The sequence below is a fragment of the Pongo abelii genome, chromosome 9, assembly GCF_028885655.2.
Source record: "Pongo abelii isolate AG06213 chromosome 9, NHGRI_mPonAbe1-v2.0_pri, whole genome shotgun sequence".
NCBI lineage: Eukaryota > Metazoa > Chordata > Mammalia > Primates > Hominidae > Pongo > Pongo abelii.
The window spans coordinates 105,779,959-105,802,675 of NC_071994.2; the positions used below are offsets into that span (position 1 = coordinate 105,779,959).

Here is a 22,717-nt window from a genome sequence, read left to right on the forward strand (position 1 = left end):
CAAGGTAATATTGTCTTCATGGAATGAGTTTGATAGTATTCCCTCTTCCTTTATTTTTGGAATAGTGCGAGTAGAATTTGTATTAGTTCTTCTTTAAATGTTTGGTAGAATTCAGCAGTGAAGGCATTGGGTCCTGAGCTTTTCTTTGCTGGGGGACATTTATTAAGTTTCAACCTCATTACTTGTTATTGGTATATTCAGATTTTGGATTTCTTCATGGTTCAATCTTGGTAGGTTGTATGTGTCTAGAAATTTATCCATTTCTTCTAGGTTTTCCAATGTGTTGGCATCTAGTTGCTCATAGTAGCCTTTAATGATCTTTTTCTGCAGTATTGGTTTTAGTATCTCCTTTTTCATATCTAATTTTACTTACTTGGGTCTCCTCCCTTTTTTTCTTAGTTAACTGGGCAAAAGATTTGTTGCTTTTGTGTATGTTTTCAAAAAGGCAACTTTTGTTTTGTTGATCTTTTGTATTTTTTTGTTTTAATTTCATTTGTTTCTGCTCTGATGTTTATTATTTCTTTTCTTCTATTAATTTTGGGTCTGATTTGCTCCTGCTTTTCTAGTTTTTTAAGAGGCATTATTATGTTATTTATTTGAAGTTTTTATACCTTTTTGATGTAAGCACTTACTGCTATAATCTTTTCTCTTAGTACTACTTCACTGTATCCCATAGGTTTTGCTATTTTGTGTTTCCACTTTGATTTGTTACAAGAAATGTTTTCATTTCTTTCTTAATTTCTTTATTGACTCACTGGTCATTCAGGAGGATATTGTTTAATTTCCATGTGTTTGTATAGTTTCCAAAATTCCTTGTTATTGATTTCTAGTTTTATTCCATTGTGATCAGAAAAGACACTTGATATTATTTCAATTTTTTTTGAATTTTATAGACTTGTTTTATGGTGTAACATATGATCTATCCTTGGGAATGATCCATGTGCTGAGGAGAAGAGTGTGAATTCTGTACCTGTTGGATGAAATGTTCTGTAAATATCTATTAGATCCATTTGGCCTATACTGCATTAAGTCCAATGTTTCTTTGTTAATTTTCTGTCTGGAAGATCTGTCCAATAGCATATAGAAGTCTCCAGCTATTAATGTGTTAGGGTCTATCTATCTTTTTAGCTCTAATAATATTTGCTTTAGATATATGGGTGCTCCAGTGTTTTGTGCATATATATTTACAATTGTTATGCCCTCTTGCTGAATTGACCACTTTATTACCATATAATGACTTTCTTTGTCTCTTTTTATACTTTTTGTCTTGATATTTATTTTGTCTGATGTAAGTATAGCTACTCTTACTCTCTTTTGGCTTTCATTTGTATAGAGTATCTTTTTCCATCTCTTTATTTTCATTCTATGTGTGTCTTTAGAGGTGAAGTGTGTTTCTTGTAAGCAATAGATCACTGGGTCTTATTTTTTAATCCATTCTGAATCTTTGGACTGGAGACTTTAGCCCATTTACATTTAGTGTTATTATTGATAAGTAAGGACTTACTCTTGCCATTTTGTCATTTGTTTTCTGGTCTCCTCTTCCTTCTTTTGTTCTTTCCTGTCTTCCTTTTAGTAAAGATAATTTTCTCAAGTTGTTTGTTTTAAATTTTTGCTTTTGATTTTTTTGTATATCTGTTGTATGGTTTTTGATTTGAGGTTATCATGAGGCTTGCAAATAATATCTTATAATTCAGTATTTTAAACTGATGACAACTTAACACTAATTGCATAAACCAGCAAAAATAAAACTAATAAAAACTGTATATTTTAACCTCATCCCTCCACTTTTTAACCTTTTGTTGTTTCTATTTATATCTTATTATACTGTCTTGAAAAGTTGTTGTATTTATCATTTTTCAAAGGTTCATCTTTTAGTCTTTCTATGCCTTGCATAGAAAGTTTACATACCACAGTTTACATATGAGTTTACACACTACAGTTATAGTATTATAATATTCTGTGTTTTTGTTTGTGTACTTACTATTACCCGTGAATTTTGTACCTTCAGATTATTTCTTATTGCTCATTAACATCCTTCTTTTTAAGATTGAAGAAATCCATTTAGCATTTATTATAGGACAGGTTTGGTGCTTATGTAATCCCACAGTTTTTGTTTGTCTGGGAAAGTCTTTATTTCTCCATGTTTGAAGGGTATTTTCACTAGATATACTCTTCTAGGATAATTTTTTTTCCTTCAGCACTTTAAATATGTCACGCCACTCTCTCCTGGTCTTTAAGATTTCCACTGAGAAGTGTGCTGCCAGACACATTGGAGCTCCTTTGTATATTGTTTCTTTTTTCCTGTTGCTTTTAGGATCCTGTCTTTATCCTTGTCCTTTCAGATATTGATTACTAAATGCCTTGAGGTGGTCTTATTTGGGTTAAATCTGCTTGGTGTTTTATAACCTTCTTGTACTTGATATCTTTCTCTAGGTTTGGGAAGTTCTCTGTTACTATCCCTTTGAATAAACTTTCTACTCTAATCTCTCTCTCTCTACCTTCTCTTTACAGTCAATAACTCTTACATTCACCCTTTTGAGGTTCTTTTCCAGGTCTTGTATGTATGCTTTTCTCTTTTGTCTCCTCTGACTATGTATTTTCAAATAGCTTGTCTTCAAACTCACTATTTCTTCAGCTTGATCAATTGTGCTGTTAAGAGACTCTGATGCATTCTTCAGTATGTCAGTTGCATTTTTTAGTTCCAGAATGTTTGCTTGATTCCACGTAATTATTTCAATCTCTTTGTTAAATTTATTTGATAGGATTCTGAATTCCTTCTCCATGTTATCCTGGATTTTAATGAGCTTCCTCAAAACAGCTATTCTAAATTCTTTGTCTGAAAGGTCACATATCTCTGTCTCTCCAGGATTGGTTTGTGGTGCCTCATTTAGTTTGTTTTGTGAAGTAGTATTTTCCTCGGTGATCCTGATTCTTACAGATGTTCATCAGTGTCTGGGCATTGAAGAGTTAGGTATTTATTATAGTCTTTTTAGTCTGGACTTGTTTGTACCTGTCCTTTTTGGGAAGGCCTTCCAGGTATTCCAAGCAACTTGGTTGTTGTGATCTAAGTCTTGGGTCACAGCTGCCATATGTGCTTTAGGGGGCACCTCAAGCCCAGTAATGCTGTAGCTCTTGTAGACTTACAGAGGTACAGCTTTGTAGTCTTAGGTAAGATCCAGAATTCCCTGGATTACCAGGCGGAGACTCTTCTTCTCTTTCCTTACTTCCCCCCAACCCCCCAACCCACCAAATTGAGTCTCTCTCTCTCTCTCTCTCCCTCTCTCTCTCTGTCTTCCTCCATGACAGCTGACTGAATTCTGCCTGGTGTTACTTTCCACTGTGACAGGGCAACAGTAACTTCCAATGCAAAGTCTCAGAATCTCTGCACACTCGCTTTCCCCTAGTGCAGATTCTCTCTTCATGCCATATGGTCGCTGCAGGGGGATAGGAGAGGGCTGGTGTAGGTCATTCAAGACTGTCTTTCCTACCCTTTTCAGTGCCTCTTTCCTTAATTTGATGTTAAAACCAGGCAGTGTGATTGCTCACCCGATTTTGGGTTCTTATGGAGGTGCTTTTTTGTGTGAATAGTTGTTCAATTTGGTGTTCTTGCGGGGGTGGGAGGACAACTATTGGAAGCTTCTATTCAACTATCTTGCTCTGCTTCCCCTGAAAGCACTATTTTTAATAGCCCCAAATTGGAAACTACTTATATGTCCTTCAACATAGACTGGAGAGATAAATTGTGGGAAATTATTCACTCAATGGAAACTCTACAGCAAAGAGAATAAATGATCAAAAATTACATAAAAATATATTGATGAATCTCATAAATATAATGTTAAGTGACAGAAGTCAGATACAAAGGTATATAATGTATAATTCCATTTATTTTAAGTGCTGAAAGAGATAAAGCTAATCTATGGTATTAGAAGTTAGGATAGTGGTTACCCTCAGAAAGGTTAGTACCTGGAGAAGGGATTTGGGGATACTGGCAATTTTCTTTTGTGTGCTGGTTACTTGGTTGTGTTGTGAAGAGTCATCAGCTATATACTTATGATATATGGCTTTTCTGTATTCATATTATATGTTGATAAAAGTTACCTTTTTAAAATATATATACTAAATCTCACTCTATTGCCCAGGCTGGAGTGCAGTGGCATGATCTTTGTTCACTACAACCTCCGCCTCCTGGGTTCAAGTGATTCTTGTGACTCAGCCTCCAAAGTAGCTGGGATTACAGGTGCCTGCCTCCACACCTGGCTAATTTGTGTATTTTTTGTTAGTAGAGATGGGGTTTCATCATGTTGGCCAGGCTGGTCTTGAACTCCAGACCTCAAGTGATCTACCTGCCTCAGCTTCCCAAAGTGCTGGAATTACAGGTGTGAGGCACTGTGCCCAGCCACTTTATTTTTTATACTAAGTTTAAGTATCTGTTTTCTTTAATATGTGACAGTGTTGCCATGTACATGTAAGGATGATACTGTTTTATGCTGTTTTTTTGTTGTTGAAACTGAGGGCTGTTATTGTCTTGGGTAAATTGAGATATGCATCCCATATGTGCAGCTGCTCAGGTTAAAGTCAGAGTCTTGGACTCTACTAAAAAGCTTTTTTCTGTAAAAACCTAAGGATGACCTTGATTGACATCCCTTAGTACTTACTTAAAGCTAAATTGTATAAGTTCATGAAGCAATACATTCTAGCTAACATAGAATACGTTCGGATTGAAGTTAAATAAGATTGTATTTCTATGTCTCTGCCTTGTATTACCAAGAGACTAAAATAAAATACTGAAATACCTGGTTTCTTAGAAAAGAACATATTTTGGGCTCATTAAAAATACTTTTTCTTTTCTGTTTGGTGACAGTCAACCATCAGTTATTTCTGCACTTGAACCAGATGTTAGTTTTCAGGAGAGTCAAAATTCGCTTCATTTTAGGATTACATTCATACTGCCTTCTTCTACAAAAGAAATAGAAAAAACCTAGAAATAAAAGAAACTAGATAATGATTTTTCACATGAACTCTTCAAAATATCATATTTTTGTGTACACAGTTTACTGTCTTATCTATGTAACACTAAATATGTAATTTTATGATAGTGAAATGAGGAAATTGAATGGTCTTTACCTATATTTTTCAAAACAGGTCAATTTTTTTTACTAATTCTGGGGAAGTCATCAATGATTTTGGGATAACCTGCATCCATGGACTGCATATTTTCATCATATCTGGTAACAAAAAATAACTAAAAATATCACATTGTGGTTAATATAAAAACAATAAAAAACACTTAACTTTCATGTAGAACTTTCCATGTACTAATCACTGTCCTAAGTGCTTTTTATATGAAGATTCATTTAATTCTCGTAACAAATCTGAGAGGTAGGTACTATCTGTGCCTCAATTTTGCAAAACCCCAATGGCTGCTTTTAAAAATTATGGGTGGGTACATTGTTGGCATGAAACTATTAAGAAATTTTAACTGGAAGGGAGAATGGGGCAAACTAGACAAACTCTAAGATATTCTCAACCATAAAAATCTGATTCAAATTTTCCCTTGGGCTCCATGTTCTGTCCTATCAAGGAGAAATGCTTCATTTTCTCCTTTTTGGATGCCTCTAGTTCCCTTTGTGTGTTCTGCTCTTTATCTCCTTTTCAAATGCAAGCCAACAAGTTCCTTGCCTTGCTAGGCAACAGTGTGATAACACGTAGGGGACTGAATGGCTCTGGGCCTGGCTGCATTCATTCCCAGAAAAAAGGAAAGTTTCAGTGAAATTTGAGAAAAATTTTAAAAGGCAACCCTCCTTCCACCAGAGTGATCTGATTTCCCAAGATTTCTGAGGGTAGGTCTTTGCTTCCAATACTCATTGGCAACAAAGAACTGTGTCTTTCCAGTGTCATCCTCATAAATGGCAGCATCAATTTTCTTCACCCTTTCAGGGAAGACAAAGGAGCTGTAGATGTTCCTGGGGTAGCCACTCGGCAGTTGATCTTCCTGAATGACCCGGTACTTACTGCCTGTCAACAAAAAATCGGCCATGAAAAGATTTGCCTGGAGTCTAGTAGATATTAGACAGAATTTCCTCCAGACATTTACTTCACAAGAAGTGGGTGGAGAGTTTTATTCCAATGTAAGTTGCACTTGAGAAGACCTTTCTTCTTAGTATAATTGGGTCACTTCTCAAGCTGCACAGGTGTGTGTGTGTGGTGGGCACCGGGCAGGACTGCAGGGGTGGGAGGTGGATGGACACCTTCTACGAAGACGCATCTGAGCTTTTGACCAGGCTGACTGCAGACAAAGGATTTCGTATTTGTTCATTTGGTTACTCCAGAATGTCAATTCATCCTACATCATGAAGCCAGAGTGTCTCTGCACAAATAGAAGTTACCGCCTCATAGAAAAGCAGTTTGAAACTTCATATATTTAAAAATCCTCCTTATTGGCAAGATATATACCTTATGCTAGTATGTTTCAAGATTCTTTGCTTATTTAAACTGGTTTTTAATTTTTTTTTAAATTTTCTTGAGACAGAGTCTCACTCTGTCCCCTGGGCTGGAGTGCAGTAGTGCGATCCTGGCTCACTGCAACCTCTGCCTCCTGGTTCAAGTGATTTTCGTGCCTCAGCCTCCCAAGTTGAGTAGCTGGGACCACAGGCACATGCCACCATGCCCAGCTAATTTTGTATTTTTAGTAGAGACAGGGTTTCACCATGTTGGCCAGGCTGGTCTTGAACTCCTGGCCTAAAAGTGATCCACCCACCTCGGCCTCTCAAATAAACTCCTTTAAATTACTCATTTTGCATTGTGATAGGGTCAAGTGTCCTTACATTTTATGCATACAAAATCCAAAAACCTGAATATTTTCAAAGAACTGAATATTTGACAAATGTACATAATGATATGATATTAAACATCCTAGTAAAAATTTTAGAGTAATATATTTTTGTCAGTAAAATTACACAGCTTGAAGAAATAATATTCTCTTACATTTTTATGAAATGAGACAAAAGTAATTTATAGTATCAACAGTTTATATTTATTGAAGTATTTATACTAATAAAGGTAAAATTGGTTCATTTTACTGAAAGCATTCTTTTAGATAAAACAAAAAAAATTCTATAAGCTATGGGAAGGAAAAATTAAAGAGGCAGTGAAGGAATTAGCTGACTCACTTCTGAAATCCTTGGTCCTTGTTTCATCATTATCAAAATGAACATCTCCTCCGATACCTGGTCCAGGTGGGAATGCATGAGCAAGATAACCATCATGTCCATAAAAGGGAGAATAGTCATGGAGATCTGCAAGAAAAATAATTCAACAAAGATATATCCTTGTTTTATTCAGCCTTACCCAGGCGAGACAAAAGAGCTATAGCAAGGAGCCAAAAGATACTCTTCATCTGTGAGGCTTTCCTCCATCAGCAGTTTTGATGGAGCAGATCACAGGGTAGCAGGAGGGAATGTTCAGAATGGTTTTGGGAGAGAAGAGCTTACCTCCTCACACAAAGAATAACATTATGTCCCCTTCACTCTCAAAGTCCCTGGTGAAGATCAGGGCCGAGGCATTACTCCAGAGTTCAAAGGCTTTCCCAGTGGCACGGTCCACATCCTCTTGAGGCAGGCTTGGCGTGTAGTTTTGATCCTTAAAATGATAAAGGAGAGAACAGAGACACAGGGAACCTCATTTCTTCCCACTGTGGTGGGAAACAGCTGTCTCACTCTGCTGCGCAGTCTTGTTATCTGTGGGTCAGATTTGTATGCTCCCAACAAGGGCTCTCTTGAGTGAGGATGAGGGAGGCCACATCAGGCACCCCACATCTGGGCTGCTTCATCAAATTCGATCTGGCTTCCCAGTTACCTTCAGCCTGAAGAAATTCTGCATTTGCTTCAGCTTCTCAAGCACTGGGCTACTGTCTCTCTGCCTTCCAAATTGATTGTTTCCACTCTTCAAGTTGTAGTAGCAGTTTTCTAGGTATTTCTGTTAAAGAAAAGAATACTAAAATAGTAGAAGTAAAGTCTTTCTCAGTTTTCTGAAAAATTGCAACATTTCACTATTGTAACAATATAGCCCTTTTCCTTAATAATTGAATGAGAAGAGAAATAAAATCTGTCTACTTCTGTAATGATCTCATAGCTCTTATTGTGTTTAGCAGTGGTGCAGCAATGTTACTGTGGTAGAAGAACCCATGCCATTGTTAAGTCTAGATTTACTCTTGAGGTCAGAATCACAGTTAGTACAGCTGGTCTATGTGTTGCTTGCTCCTTTGGTTCCCTCTAGTTTTACCTTCTTTTTTGCTTTTTTTTTTTTTTTCTGATAGTGTCTTGCTCAGTTGCCCAGGCTGGTGTGCAGTTGGTGCAATCATAGCTCACTGCAACCTCAAACTCTGGACTCAAGCGATCCACTTCAGCCTTCCAAAGTGCTGTGATTACTGGCATAAGCCGCTGCACCCGGCGATATATTTTTGTTTTTTTTTTTTTAAATGAGGGGACCTGTTCCTGACAAACTACTTGTTTCCTAAATGAATCCCAAATTTGCTTGAATTCCTACCTCTTGACCTTTGAAAAATGGGAACGCACTGCTCTTGCATTACTGGCAGGTGCAATGCAGCATTTACCTGGACTATCTCTGCTGCTTGTTCTTGTGTTTCTGGAGCCGCTGGGAAGCTGTGCAACCCCACACCCCAGAGCAGCACCAGCAGCAAAAAAAAAAAAAAAAAAAAAGCCTGGACATGCTGGCCTTTGTCTTCCTTCTCAGTGCAAGGCAAGTGATGGCTCCCTACCTGACTGCTGTTCCAGTGTCTCAGCCCGCAGGCTCCCTCTTTATGTAGGGTCCTGGCACTCCCAGAAAACAACAAAATGCTATGTGATTCACCTAGGGTGACATCCTCTTCATTTGCAATGTGCAGTCTCAATATTCATCAGAAATTGTGACATAATGGAAGTCAACCAGTTGCTTTTGCAAACTCATGATTACCATCAATAATGCCATCAACAATGAAACACACCCCATCCTACACAGTTAAGCAAAGCTGTAAAGCATGGCTAAGTCAGCCATAAAAATATCTGGGGGAAAAGTGCTCCTGTCCAAGGAAACGACTTGTGCAAACTGTTGAGGAGTAAACGAGCACACATTCAAGAAATAGCACACCAAGACCAATGTGGCTGCAGCAGAGTGGGCAAAGGGAAGCATAGTAGCGGACAAGGTGAGTGATTGCAAAGACAGAGGCAGATGAGAGGGAGAGCTTGTAGAGCATTGCAGGGATTCTAGTTTTTGCTAGGAGTGATATAGAGAGTTATTGTCCTGATGTCCCCTGGTCTCTTGCTTCTTGTTAGGACTACTACCTTCCAGGACTGCCACTTAGATAGGGTCCTATGGCAACACAAGAGAGAGAAAAAGGGAACAAGTAAAATGTGCTTCCCAAAGCCCATTGCTAGTCAAAGGAACCTGGGTCTCCTCTATATAGGATGTTATTTCCTGCACTGCACTGTTTGGGTCTGCTAAAACACACAATACACTACAATACTACCACATTTTCTTTGTCATGATAATCTTGGCTTTTGCTAGTGTGCATCATAAAGCTAAATAAAATGAAACAAACTTATTAGCTGAATCATTTTTCAGTGAAAGTTAATGACTGTGAAAGTTCTACCTGAGAAGCATATTTCTGAGAGGACATTGACAGCAATTAGTTGTTCTGTTATGAAGCTGGGTCAGTACCTACTCATCTTTGTGACCACTGAACCCTTTGAAATGTGGCTAATCTGTATGAGGTGTGCCACAAGTGTAAAATATGCACCAAATTTTGAAAACTATTTTTTAAAAATGAAAAATATCTCATTTGTGATTTTTAAATATTGGTAGCCCATGCTAAAATGATATTTTAAATATATTAGGTTGCATAAAATATATTATTAAAATTAGTCTGTCTTGTTTTCTTTTTACTTTTAAAAATGTGGCAACTAGAAAATTTAAACTTCTACGTGAGGCTCTTTCCTCCTCTCGTCTCCTCTTCTCTCCTCCCCTCTCCTCTCCTTTCTGTCTCCCTCTGCCACCCAGCCTGGAATTAATGGCATGATCACAGCTCACTGCTGCCTTGAACTCCTGAGCACAAGTGATCCTTCTGCCTCTGTCTCCCAAGTAGTTAGGACTATAGGTGCACACCACCAAGCCCAGCTAACTTTTTTTTTGGTGGAGATGGAGTCTTACTATGTTGCCCAGGCTAGTCTTGAACCCCTGGGCTCAAGTGATCCTCCAGCCTCGGCCTCCCAAAGAGTTGGGATTACAGGCGTGAGCCATTGCACTCAGTCTTTTTATTATATTTCTATTGGACAGTGTTGACCTAATGATTTACGTGATTAAAAGATGGGTCAGTTAGCCAGACATTTCATCAGTTATTGATTACTTAGGGCCTACTAATTACAGAACACTGTACTAGGCATTGTGAGTGATTAAAGCAACTATGCCCCACACAAGAACATGGCCTCTGCTGTCATCATGACATCATCTATGTGGAAGATGAAACATATGCATCCAGTAATTTAGCAGCAGATATCTCAAAGAAGAAGGTGTGGAGATGAATCTTTGTTCTGGTGCCCCCAAGAGACTTCCTTTTGATATTACTCTAAGTTTTCTTTTCCCTTTTTTTTTTTTTTTTTTTTTTTTTGAGGCAGAGTCTCGCTCTGTGGTCAGGCTGGAGTGCAGTGGTGTGATCTTGGCTCATTGCAACCTCCACCTCCTGGGTTCAAGCGATTCTCCTGCCTCAGCCTCCTGAGTAGCTGGGACTACAGCCGTGCACCACCATGCCCAGCTAATTTTTGTACTTTTAGTAGAGATGGGGTTTGACCACATTGGCCAGGATTTTCCCTCTTTTTGACTATCTGCAAGTGGTAACTGATACTAATATATCTGCAGGAAAAATGAATTCTGTTGCCCTAAGTGACCCAATTGGTTTTTTTTCCATTATGTTTTTTCTGTGTGTGTGTGTGAATGCCATAACAAAGCTCTCTGCCGTTCTTTCCGTTAAGGATGAGCTTCATTTCATTTTCCCGGAAGCGGTGGGAAAGGTCTTCCACGTAGATTCTAGGCATGGTATCGATCCTGCTTAGCCTTCTACCTTGTGGGATATTATTTGTTCTTTGCTTACTTGGTTGCCTCTCCTGTATATATTTAGCTTATAACAAACCACTGCAGATTTAGTGTCTCAAAACAGTAACAATTAACTATTTGTCAGGATTCTATGACTGGATCTCAACTGAACAGTTTGGTTGTTTGGAATCTCTTTTTTGGTGGCAGTCAGATCGTGACTGGGGCTAGAACACCCTAGATGTTCTGGCTTCATCACAGGTCTGGTGCTTTGGTGGAGAAGATTGGAAGGTTGGGATCAGCAGGGATGCCAGGGTCTCCCTCTCTCTCTCTCTTTATGAAGTCTCAGAGCTTCCTCCTCTTCAGTAGAGTAACCAGATTTTTTTCTTTACTACATTTAGTAATACTTTCTCCATGAATGCTTGAACACATTTAATCCAGGGGGCTAGGCTGCATTTATCCATTCACATATGTCTTCCTCCATTCAACAAATATTTTCTTAATATTTCCAGTCACTTAGGGTGGAGAAAGGAAAAACAGGCCAGTAAATTACTCATGCATGGTACCTTTAGTTTGTGATGTAAGAGATTCATACAAAGTGCTGCAATTACACAGAAGACAGTGACCTTATGTACAATAGAGATGTGTGTACGAACTTCCAACACATGATGGATAAGAACACATTCTCCTCTCTCAATTTAATGTTTAACCACAACTTCCCCATCTAAATGGAGTATCACATGAATGCAAACAGAAAAGGGGAAGTGAATGAATTTCTCAGGAAAACCCAAATTCTCTCTTTCCCGCAGGACTTCTGATGCCTGCAGAGGCAAGGGAAATCAGAAAAGGAGGCATTTTCTAGGACAAATGGAATATAGGTCATCTTTTCCCAGCCAAAATGAGGCTGGAACTCCCCGACCACCATAGGGTGCATGCACTAGCTGTGGAGAAGCCATCACCTCAGTGCTCCTGGTGCTTCCTGCCAGGAATCCTCTAGTTCACTCAGTAGCCTCAGAAACAGGAAAGGGGAACTCCTGAAAAACTGAGGAAACCACCATTGTGATGATACCTGGGATTGAGCAAGAAATTACACATGATGTCATCTTCATGAAGACTCATACAATAAGAAATCTGGTGGTTATTCAGTATAGTGCTTGACAACAATTATGTCATAATACTGAATGCTTTACTGAACCAGCAATCTGTGTGTATGTCTAGCAAACAGATCAAATTTGCAAACAGATAAAAAAGCAAAGCACAATAGTAGTGCTTAAAGTAGAAGCACTGAATTCTAGAGACTCACTTTCATCCTACTACCTCTCTCTTTGTCCCCTCTAACATAACCCCCAAATACTGTGGAAGAATGGAGCAAGTTTAAAAATCACCAATCTAATAGAAACCTCTCACTTGTCAAATGAGAAAACTTAGAGACATGGGCCTTCCATCACTTGTTCCAGATCATGCATCTAGTGAAGAGCACTAGAATTAGAGCTGTTGCTTTCTATTTCCAAGTCTAAGCCTACTACACTAAGAATTTCATTTCACGTCAATGAATCTAACATGGATTAGATTTTGTTTTCTGTCAAACATCATATTGTTTAACTGATTGGAATTCTGTGGTATTTTGTAGCTTTCTTAAAGAACTTCTCATATTTCACCTTATGCTTGACTATTTGTCTTCCTTTATGTATGAAATTTTTTTTTACAAGATAGAGATATACTATTATAGACATGTGTTTTATAAATTGCTCTAATACAACAGTAATCATTATTTCCCTGACATCAAAAACTTACACTGTGATCAGGTATTATATGGAATAAAAGGTAAACAGAGATACTCAGAGAAATGCAGCCCATGTCCTTGGTGTGTGAGAGGGGAGAATGTGTTCTTATCCATCATGTGTTGGAGGTCTACACACGCATCGCTATTGTACACAAGATAATGTTCGGGTCACTGGTTGGAGAACAGAGACTTCTTGCTCTAAAAGAAGGAATATAAAGAAAGCTCTTAAAAATATAAGACAGCGTGATACAAACTCCAAATGGCTGGCATTCTAAATTGCTACCCTGAAAATTCTGAAAAACTGTATAATCATGGGCTTATGGAATGTTGAATGGGAGACAGAACTTGAAGGTATGATTTTGGGTATGAGGTAGATAGAGATATAGCAGGCAGAGACTGGAAATCCAACCCTACTTCTAACTGGGTATGAAGACTCAAGTTAGTTCTGTTCTCTTGACTAGAAAATTATAATAATAGTAATAAAATTCCCCCCAATCCCAAAATGGTTTTCAGAAGAATTAAACAAAATTATATATATAACATATATCTACTTTGGTATTTGTTACAGAGTATTTCATCATTGCTATTTTTTTCTTAGAGTTAAAAGATACCTTTAAAAATCTCTAATTATGGCCAGACATGGTGGCTCATGCCTGTAATCCCAGCAGTTTGGGAGGCCGAGGAGGGTGGATCACAAGGTCAGGAGATTGAGACCATCCTGGCTAATATGGTGAAACCCTGTCTCTACTAAAAAATACAATAAAAAATTAGCCAGGCGTGGTGGCGGGCGCCTGTAGTCCCAGCTACTCGGGAGGCTGAGGTAGGAGAACGGTGTGAACCAGGAGGCGGAGCTTGCAGCAAGCCAAGATAGCGCCACTGCACTCCAGCCTGGGCGACAGAGCGAGACTCTGTCTCAAAAAAAAAAAAAAAAAAAAAAAAAAAATCTAATTATAATTGTTGTAAAGATACAGTTAGATAGAAGGAATAAGATCTAGTTTTTGATAGTACAGTAGGATGACTATGATTAACAATAATATAGTTCAAAGTAGCTGGAAGAGAAGAATTAGAATGTTCACAACATAAAGAAGGGGTGAATGTTTGGAGTGATGAATATCCCAATTGCCCTGGTATAAACATTACACATTGTATCCATGTGTCAAAATATCACATATACCCCCAAAATACGGACCACTGTTCTGTAACAGTAAAACAAACAAACAAACCTCAAAACCTAATTAAACCCCCTCACATTGCAAATGAGGAAACTGAGATCTTGAAATTCTCAGTTGTTTTATTTCTTAGAAAGCAAAACAATGTGACTATGATTCAAGGGACAGGGTTAGTTCATTTTAAGGGGATTTAAACTTACCACAGGGAATGACTCTTGAGGAAATTGTTGCTGTGCAGTTAAATAAAGCAAGGAAAAAACAAATACTATCTGCTGAATCTCCACAATAAACCAAGTTGAATCATCTGCTTTAGAGATTTGGGAGCATTGCTCAAGAAGCAGCTGTGTTACTAGGTATTGCATCATTGTATAATCATCGTTGTTATCATCACCATCATCATATCTGTGAGCCAAATATGATTTTAAGAACAACTGTGGAGGTGGCAAATTTCCAAGCTAGATAACTTATGCTCTAAATTCACTTATCATGCTTTTGTCACCTTTTAGTTGTAGCTAATGGTGATGCAGTGAAATTCCATTAATTTGATTGGGAAGGTCTTACTAGTATGTATAATTATAAATCTGCTTCTAAATATAGTAGGTCTATGATTCACCATGTCCTTGTTCTAGTGAAGAAGTTAAAGGGTTGGATTTCCTACTGACTTTGCAGGGATTAAGAAGATTGTATATATCTTCAACAACCTCCTTTGATTTAATCCTTAAGAAACCAAGCAGGCTGGGAGCAGTGGCTCTCGCCTGTAATCCCAGCACTTTGGGTGGCCTAGGTGGGAGGATCGCTTGAGGCCAGGAGTTCAAGACCAGCCTGGCCAACATGGTGAAACCCCGTCTCTACTAAAAAAAAAATTAAAAAATATTAGCTGGGCATGGTGGTGGGCCAGCTATTCGGAAAGCTGAGGCATGAGAATTGCTTGAACCAGGGAGGCGGAGGTTGCAGTGAGCTGAGATCGTGCCACTGCATTCCAGCCTGGGTTACAGAGTGAGACTCAGTCTCAAAAAAAAAAAAAAAAAAAAAGAGACAGTGAGAGACGGAAACCAGGGCATTTCTTTAGTGCATGCTTGTTTAATTGATGAAGTAATTTTTCTTTCCTATTTTATTGCTGCTGAGAAAATATACTACACATGTAGTGGTAACGTGTGTTACTTAGCTAAGTGAGTGGGCAATTTATTTCTTATTTATGTTTCCTACTTCAAAAACAGATTTGATGGATGCAATGGAATGATTGTTAAATGAGCAAATGTGCTAAATGAGTGACTAAATGAAAAACAATGACTTACAAGCTTTGGGAAGAAATTTTACTCTACTGTTTCATTTACTGAAATATTTCATTAATTTTATACTCAAAAACATGTTAGAAAGCTGATGCTTCATATATTTTCTCTAAAACATAAATTAATGCGACTCCCTTTTTTTGACTCTCTCAGATGTTCCCTTGAGATTCCTCAAACATTTCCTTTAATATCTCCATGCCATTGTGCATGCAGCTTGCTTCCCTTGGAATGCCCTTCCTTTCCAGACATCTCCAGATGCCTGTCAACTACAACTCGTTCTTCACATTCTAAAATTGACATTACTTTCTTCCTAGTTCAAGGGAGTTATGCATGCTTTCATTTAACAAACAGTGATTTACAGAGTAGCTACCATGTACCAATGTCTGAATTACAGTGGAATATAACGGAAGGAAGTCGCAGTCCAATGTAGGATGAATTTGAGGGGACAGTTAAATAAAGAGTGGTAAGTGCTGTGACTGGAGTGTATCTTGGGAATGTACAGGAGGTACACGCAACACAGCTCAGGAGGGGCAGAGAATGCATCTCAGCAAAGAAAACTTCTGCAGCCAGTCCTGAGAAACAAGGCAGTAGCCAGGCAAGCAGACGCAGAGGGATGTGTGGGAAAGCTTTTGCTGTTGTGGAAGTTTTTGTTGTTGTTTATTTGCTTGGTTGCTTGTTTTTTATTATTATTATTTTTTGTTGTTGTTGTTTCTCCCCCTGCCCCCCTTTTAACCAGAAACCATTGAATTTGAAGGGTGTTTATTTTACAGAGTCAGAGGATTCTTATAAACCAACAAAAGCTTTGAAGCTGGAGTGGGAAGGGGAAGTTGATTATCCCTAATTCCTTCTTCAGCTTCCTCTAAAACCCTCTGTTTCACTGATTGTGTCCCACTTTCCACCTAATTAACTAGTGTTAGACACTGGGTGTGGTGAGAATTCAATGGTTGCAGTTCAGACGGATGCATGATGACTCTCTGGCCACAGGTTTCTGCAGTCTGAATGCTACCTACACCCAGAAAGAGCTTCTGGTAACAGCTCACTGAGTCTTCTTTTCCTTGTCTGTTTCATCCAGAATCCTCTAGACTGTAATTTTTCTCTTTTTCCTGTATGCTATAGGCAAGCGCTCCTTAAAGTGCGGTCTGTAAATCAGGGATGATTCCTGAACTGTAATTGGTGTGTGATAAGCTCAGCAGTCGAACATACTTTTACAACAATTTGATAAAGTAATTTTATGTCTACTGGATCTATTCTAATAATTTAAAAACTGAACATTTAAAAATGTCTTTGTCATCTCATTTTCATAGTAATTCCCTTTCCCTGTATTTTAGAAAATTACCCACGATGAACTGGAAATGTAAGGAACTGGTCCTTCACTACGGATGGCTTGAGAAGCAATGCTTTGAGCCAGAGAAGTAATCGACACTCTCCAGTACTCTTCTCTCTCTCTGCCTGGACCACCTCCCTTCTTCTTACCTCTTAAGTTCTTGCCCTTTGGCTCTCCATATAGATGCCTACTCCTCTTGGAAGCCTCCCTAATCTCTCAGCACTGGGGGCAGAGCCCCTCCTTGGTGATCCCACAGCTCTGTGTGCTTTCCCCATTATGGCCATCACGCTTGGTAGTGTATCACATAGACTGCTCACTTCTCCATCTCCCTCTGGAGAATATATGCTCTGTAAGAGTGTGGCCACGTTTGTGAAACTCTGTGCCCCATATGTTGCCCACTATACAGTGGACATTCAGTGGGTATCTGTTAAATGAGTGAATTAATCAATGAATGATGGAGTGGAGGAGGTAGAACTGCAATTCAACCTCCCAAAACCCACTTCATGCAAGCACTCCCTTCCCCACTTAGATAGAGAGCGGTTAGGTGGACCAGCTTGAACTCTCTCTGCTCCTGGTCCTTGAGGCATGAAGGCCCACCTGCAAGGTTGTTTGCTACACCCCAGGGCTTAGCATGAAACTGCTCTCCAGGTTACTCTCCCCTCCCTGATCTCAAGACTGCCCCTTAGGTGGCTGGTCCCAGTGGAATTTCCTAATGCAGTCCTACATTATATCACCTTAACCCTTTCCTTCTTTACTCCCTTTGCTCCTCCTCCCTCCACTGATTCACAGATTTTTGCTTCTCAGCATTCTCATACCTGAATCATCTTCCTGCAATTCAAATACAGTTCATGTATTCCTCCCTACACTTGCCTTATCACCATCGTGTCACCCTTTCCTTCCTCTCTGTCTCTCTTTGTTTGTCTGCCTGTCTGTCTTTCTGTGTGTGTATTTTGCTCTAACTCTACTACTTCTCTGTCTCTTAAAACATGCATATTTACCATATGTCCTAATGCTAGTCAATAGAAAGAAAGGAACATTTATAACTCACACACTCTAAACTTGTCGTCATGCATTATTTTATTAATGACTGCAAATTGTGTGTTCTAGTGCTGCTTGGTGCCTGGAAAAAGATGTGAGTAAAATACAGAAAGATAAGAGAAAGATACCCCAAATAAAGTGAGAGCATTAATGGCTATTTATTTCCACTTTAAAATTTTGCCTTAAAGCCCACCCTAGACACCGTCATTTGTCTCTCTATGTCAGGGGTATCATTGCCGATTATGAGCTCCAAAAGGGGGTGGGATATTTCTGCCTCCAGACTTTCTGTAGCAGAAATGGATTTTGGCCTGAATCATCTGGATAATTGCTATGTAGCTGTGGCTCCAAATAAGGCAATCACTCAACATATTAGATATCTATTGCTGAGTAGAAAATAACCACTAATTTTAAAACAACACACATTTATTATTTCAGTTTCTGTGGGTCATGAGTCTGGGCAGCTTAAAACAACACACACTTATTATTTCAGTTTCTGTGGGTCATGAGTCTGGGTATAGCTTAGCTGGGTCCTCTTCATAGGTTCTTGAGTTATTGGCTAGGTTGCATTATCATCTGGAGGATTGATTGGGGAAAAAATGTGCTTCCAAGCTCATTCAGGTTATATTCACTCACTTTCTTTTCTGCCTGGTTACCACCATTCTGCGGCTACTTATTGGTAACTCCCAGCCTGTTCTCAGCATCCCTCTCAATCTCTGCAAAGCTGAAGTCTCTTGTTCCCTTCCTGAAGGTGCAGGTATACTCCCAATTTTCTGAACAAAAACTGTTCAGAAGTAGGAAGCATTGAAACATTCACCTTATCTCTTTCTGGGAATCCTAATGAATTTGCCATTAGTGCTGGTCTTGTCTGAACGTAGGGGTCTTTGAAATAATAAGAAATACATATGTTGGTTTCTGCTCTAGTTCCTGACACAGAACTCCTAACCCTTTGGAATTTTCTGAGTAAGAGGAGTTCTAGGAGAAACTTTTGTTCTAATGTTTGGTCTCTGCCCTGGTTTCTGAGACAGAGCTCCTAATACCCTTATAGATAGGGGTGGTAGGCATATCTTTTGTTCCAATATTTGGTCTTTGACCCTGGTTCTTGACACAGAGCCCCTCATCCTTTAGAATTTCCTGGGTGATGAGAACATCTTTTGTTCTAATGAGAGGACTCTTGGTGGGCTCTTGGACAGAGGCTGGTCATCAGAAAGACCAAGCCATGATTAGAAGCTTGGAGCTTTCAGCCCAATAAATTTAAGTAAATGTTTGCCTGAGTTTTACGACCTTTTCTAGCAAATTATTGACCATAAGGAGTGGTTTGTAGAAAGCTCTCATTTATAGCTGGTCTGTGGGACGTTCAGGATGCCCAGACATGTGATTAGCGTTGGAAGTAAGCAGAGCGGTCTTATGGGATTGTGTCCTTAATCTGTGGGGTCTGCACTAACTTCAGGTATTTAGTGTGATAATTGAATTACACGACACCCAGTGTTGGGAAAGTTAAAGAATTGGTTGGAGTGAAAAAACCCCCACATATCTGGTGTCAGAAGTGTTTTGAGTTCAGAGAAGAAAACAGTGAGTTTCCTATACAGATTCTAAGTCTGTTCTGGAGTGGAATTTCGGTGCTGCTGCTTACTAGATGCTCATCATCAGAAAATTCATCCTACTAAGCCTAAAAGTCTATAATCTAAAGACATTACTGTTTGCCATGGTTAACATGAGGACCAAAAGAATTGCACACATCTAGCACCTTTTACAGTGTCTATAAATTGAAGTTCCTTTTTTTCCTTACCCTCCCCCAAATAAAGGCATTCACTGGAACCATTAATCAAATCTGTAAACACAAGAGAAAATATTTCCTATAAGTACTTTCTTTGCCAACATTTTACCTAGATTGCCTCGGCATACTGTTTCTACTTTCTCATCTCACAGTTCTTGGTGGAAAATATTGCTGCCAATTCTTTCTTCACCCACTGATCAACATGATTAGGGTGAGATTAAGCACACCCCCACCTCCGGGAGTTTAAGCCAGTCATGGATGATCCCAACAATAGCAGTGTGGAATCAATGAATTGCTTTTCAAGTTCTTCCTCTACCTAGCCCTTAAGCAAGATAGTTTTTTAACAGATTCACTCACATTTGTGAAGTAACATATGTAAAAGGTTATTAATTACGGTATTTTTTTGTGAAGTAACATATGTAAAAGGTTAATTACATTATTTCTTTTAAAAAGCAAAATATCGAAAACAAACCCAAATTTTCCCTAATAAGGGATTGTTAAATAAATGATGAATTCGTATATTGGGTTACTATGTAGCTATTAATTAGAATAATGCAGCTCTTTGTCACTGATACAGAGCAGTCTCTAAGATATATTAAGTGAGAAAAAATGAATTGTGGAATAGGATATAAAGTATGCCACCCTTTGGGTTAGAAAGTAAAGGCTTAATAGACATGCTTATTAATACATAAAGTAGATTAAAGGATTCATAAGAAGTTAGTAGCATTGTTTACCTCTGGAAAAGACTCTGGTTGGCTGAGATGAGATGAGAGGGAGAAAAACTTTTTACTAATGAAAGTGGTATTTCCTTCCCTTTGGATTTTGGGTCATTTGTACATATTTCTCTGTCAAAAATCTAATGTAAAATACTGAAAATATAGGAATGTTACTTTTTTTTCTGTCTCCAGAAGTTTTGTTGAATCTAAGATCAAAGTAGCATGAACTTTAGGGACAACAGTCATGAAAACAAATTCACTCCAGAAAGCTGCCAGGTCTCTCCACTTGCCCACATCTCTTCATTTTATGTTCCTGATGTTGTCGGTGAGGCCAAAGAACCCACTGATGTGAACTGGGAGGCCCGTTCTGCTTTCCCCACCCTGCAGTAAAGAAAACAAAATGCTATTCCTGAGACATCTGACACTACTCCTTTTGCTTCACCATCTCTGCTTGACAAAGACATGGCTATTCCAATGACTGGGACAGATTTCAATTCATCCACTAAAGACTGAAGATTACTGCAAACCCTTGGCCACCCACACTGTTACACACCAACCAAGATGCCTTTTGTACATCCTCAGTACACTTGTCTTCTAAAACTGACCCAATCATGGCTAACTGCATAAATCCCTGCAATCTGGGACAACTCGCTGAAGAGAGGCTCTAATACTGGCATGGTATGTTACACAGTTGATGCCATTGCTTGGAGTCCTTTCACAATTGTTACTTAGAGCAGTTCCCAGGATCTTTATAGAATTCAGACGTTCACGTTTCAGTGCCGTCTAAATAGAGTGCCCTTGAAGTCACTCTAAATACCGGTTTCTCCATTCCACCAGCCTCTCGGACATTATAAGGAGACGTCCTCCACACTTTTTAGAAAGAGCAGCAGTGTGTCTACATCTGCCCTAAAAGACGAACAGCTGGAGAACCTTCTGCTTACTGTAGAGGTTACTACTAAGCTGTCGAGGATGCAGGCGAAAAGGAAAAGGAAAAAATGTTTCTGGAAAATTGACATTTATGAATGTTTCCTTGGTGCTTCCAAAAATGCTGACAAATGACAGAAATTGGTCCAAAAGTTCAAGAATTTAAATGCTGTCATCTTTGACATTCCAACACTGGCCTCACTCATGTGGGCCAAAAAGTGTTTGATGAGGCTCGAACATCCCAATCCAGTCACCACTAAAGGTACAAGGAACATTTCTATGGTAGCCAGACTTAAACTCAATTCCAAATCTTCCAACCTTCAAAGGCTCATACTTTGTCTTACTTCTTGCCATTTTTGAATGCCGTGCCAGTCGTCCGGGCTGAAAACCGTGTTGTACACGCGGAGATCTGCCCCCATCATTCACCATAACTGCTTTAAAACCGCATTTAGAAGGCAGTGTCTGCTTCTCCATGTTCCAAATGTCCATTAAGAAGGCCTTAAGAATTTGTCCTCCTGGATGTCTTCGCAAAATGTCTTTGAGAAAATCAACGGGTAGTGGAGTTGTGTAACCAAATCAACCTGTCCCCCGTCGCGGGTGTCGTTAGCCGCGGGGCTGGTGTGCAGCCCCAAAGCCAGCGTCTGGTCCCTGCCGCCCCTCGGCTCTGGGAGGCTCCCAGCAGCCGGAGGGCGGGATGCTCACTGCGCAGGCGCGAGCCTCGGCGGCAGCCCGGGTACACATGTTACTTTTTTTTGTTTTTGTGAGAAAGCCCTTTGTGTTTATGATTAGTGTCCTCTACTAAATATTTCTGATTCTCCTCCCAGGCGTGTGACAGTATAGTATTTTCCCATCTTTAGTGTCAGATGAGGCAATGTAATTTTCTTTGGCCAATGAAATATGGGCAGAATGATGTTTATTGTATCCACACAGACTTCTAGGAGTCAGCGCGAAATCTACCAATAACTCTTTCCCTCCGCCACAGTGAAGGCTGGCGTTCAACGTGGTGCCTGTTTCATCAGCCTGGGTCTTGAAGTGAGGACAACTTGGAGTAGAGACCCCAGTGGAATACTATGATGCACTTTTAGTTCTAAGCCACTGAAAATCTAAGCCACTGTGCTCATTACCACGGCATATCCTGGCCTGGTCTGAGTGATACTGCATTTTACAAGGTTCAGTCCTGAACCATCTTCTTTTATCTCTACAATCTTCCCATATAAACTTATCTATTCCCATAACTTGACTGATGCCGCCAAACACCCACAGTTTTATCTACTTTGTTTTGAGCTCCAGATTCCTCCATCTAATGGCCTACTAATGCCTTTAGTTGGTTAACTTACAAGAATTTCTATATTTAAAGGTGAGGTGATTCCTACTGAATCTTAACTTTCTCCCACAAAACTGCTTCTCTTTCAGCCTTCCCCTGACTCTGTTGAAGCGGCTGTGATCCAAGAATTTGTTCAAGCCAGTAATCTAGGAATTATTCTTAATACCTTCCTTTTTCTCAGAACTCTATCTAGTTTATCATGAAATCTGAATGATGTTGAAATATATATCAGGGCTGGGTATGGTGGCTCAACCTGTAGTCCCAGCACATTGGGAGGTTGAGATAGGTGGATTG

General features: G+C 39.2%; 1 pseudogene; it reads right to left on the reverse strand.

Moving 5' to 3' along the window:
* Positions 1–5,788: 5,788 nt before the first annotated feature.
* Positions 5,789–21,518, reverse strand: LOC103891897 (sacsin-like; annotated as a pseudogene).
* Between the last annotated feature and the right edge of the window lie 1,199 nt (positions 21,519–22,717).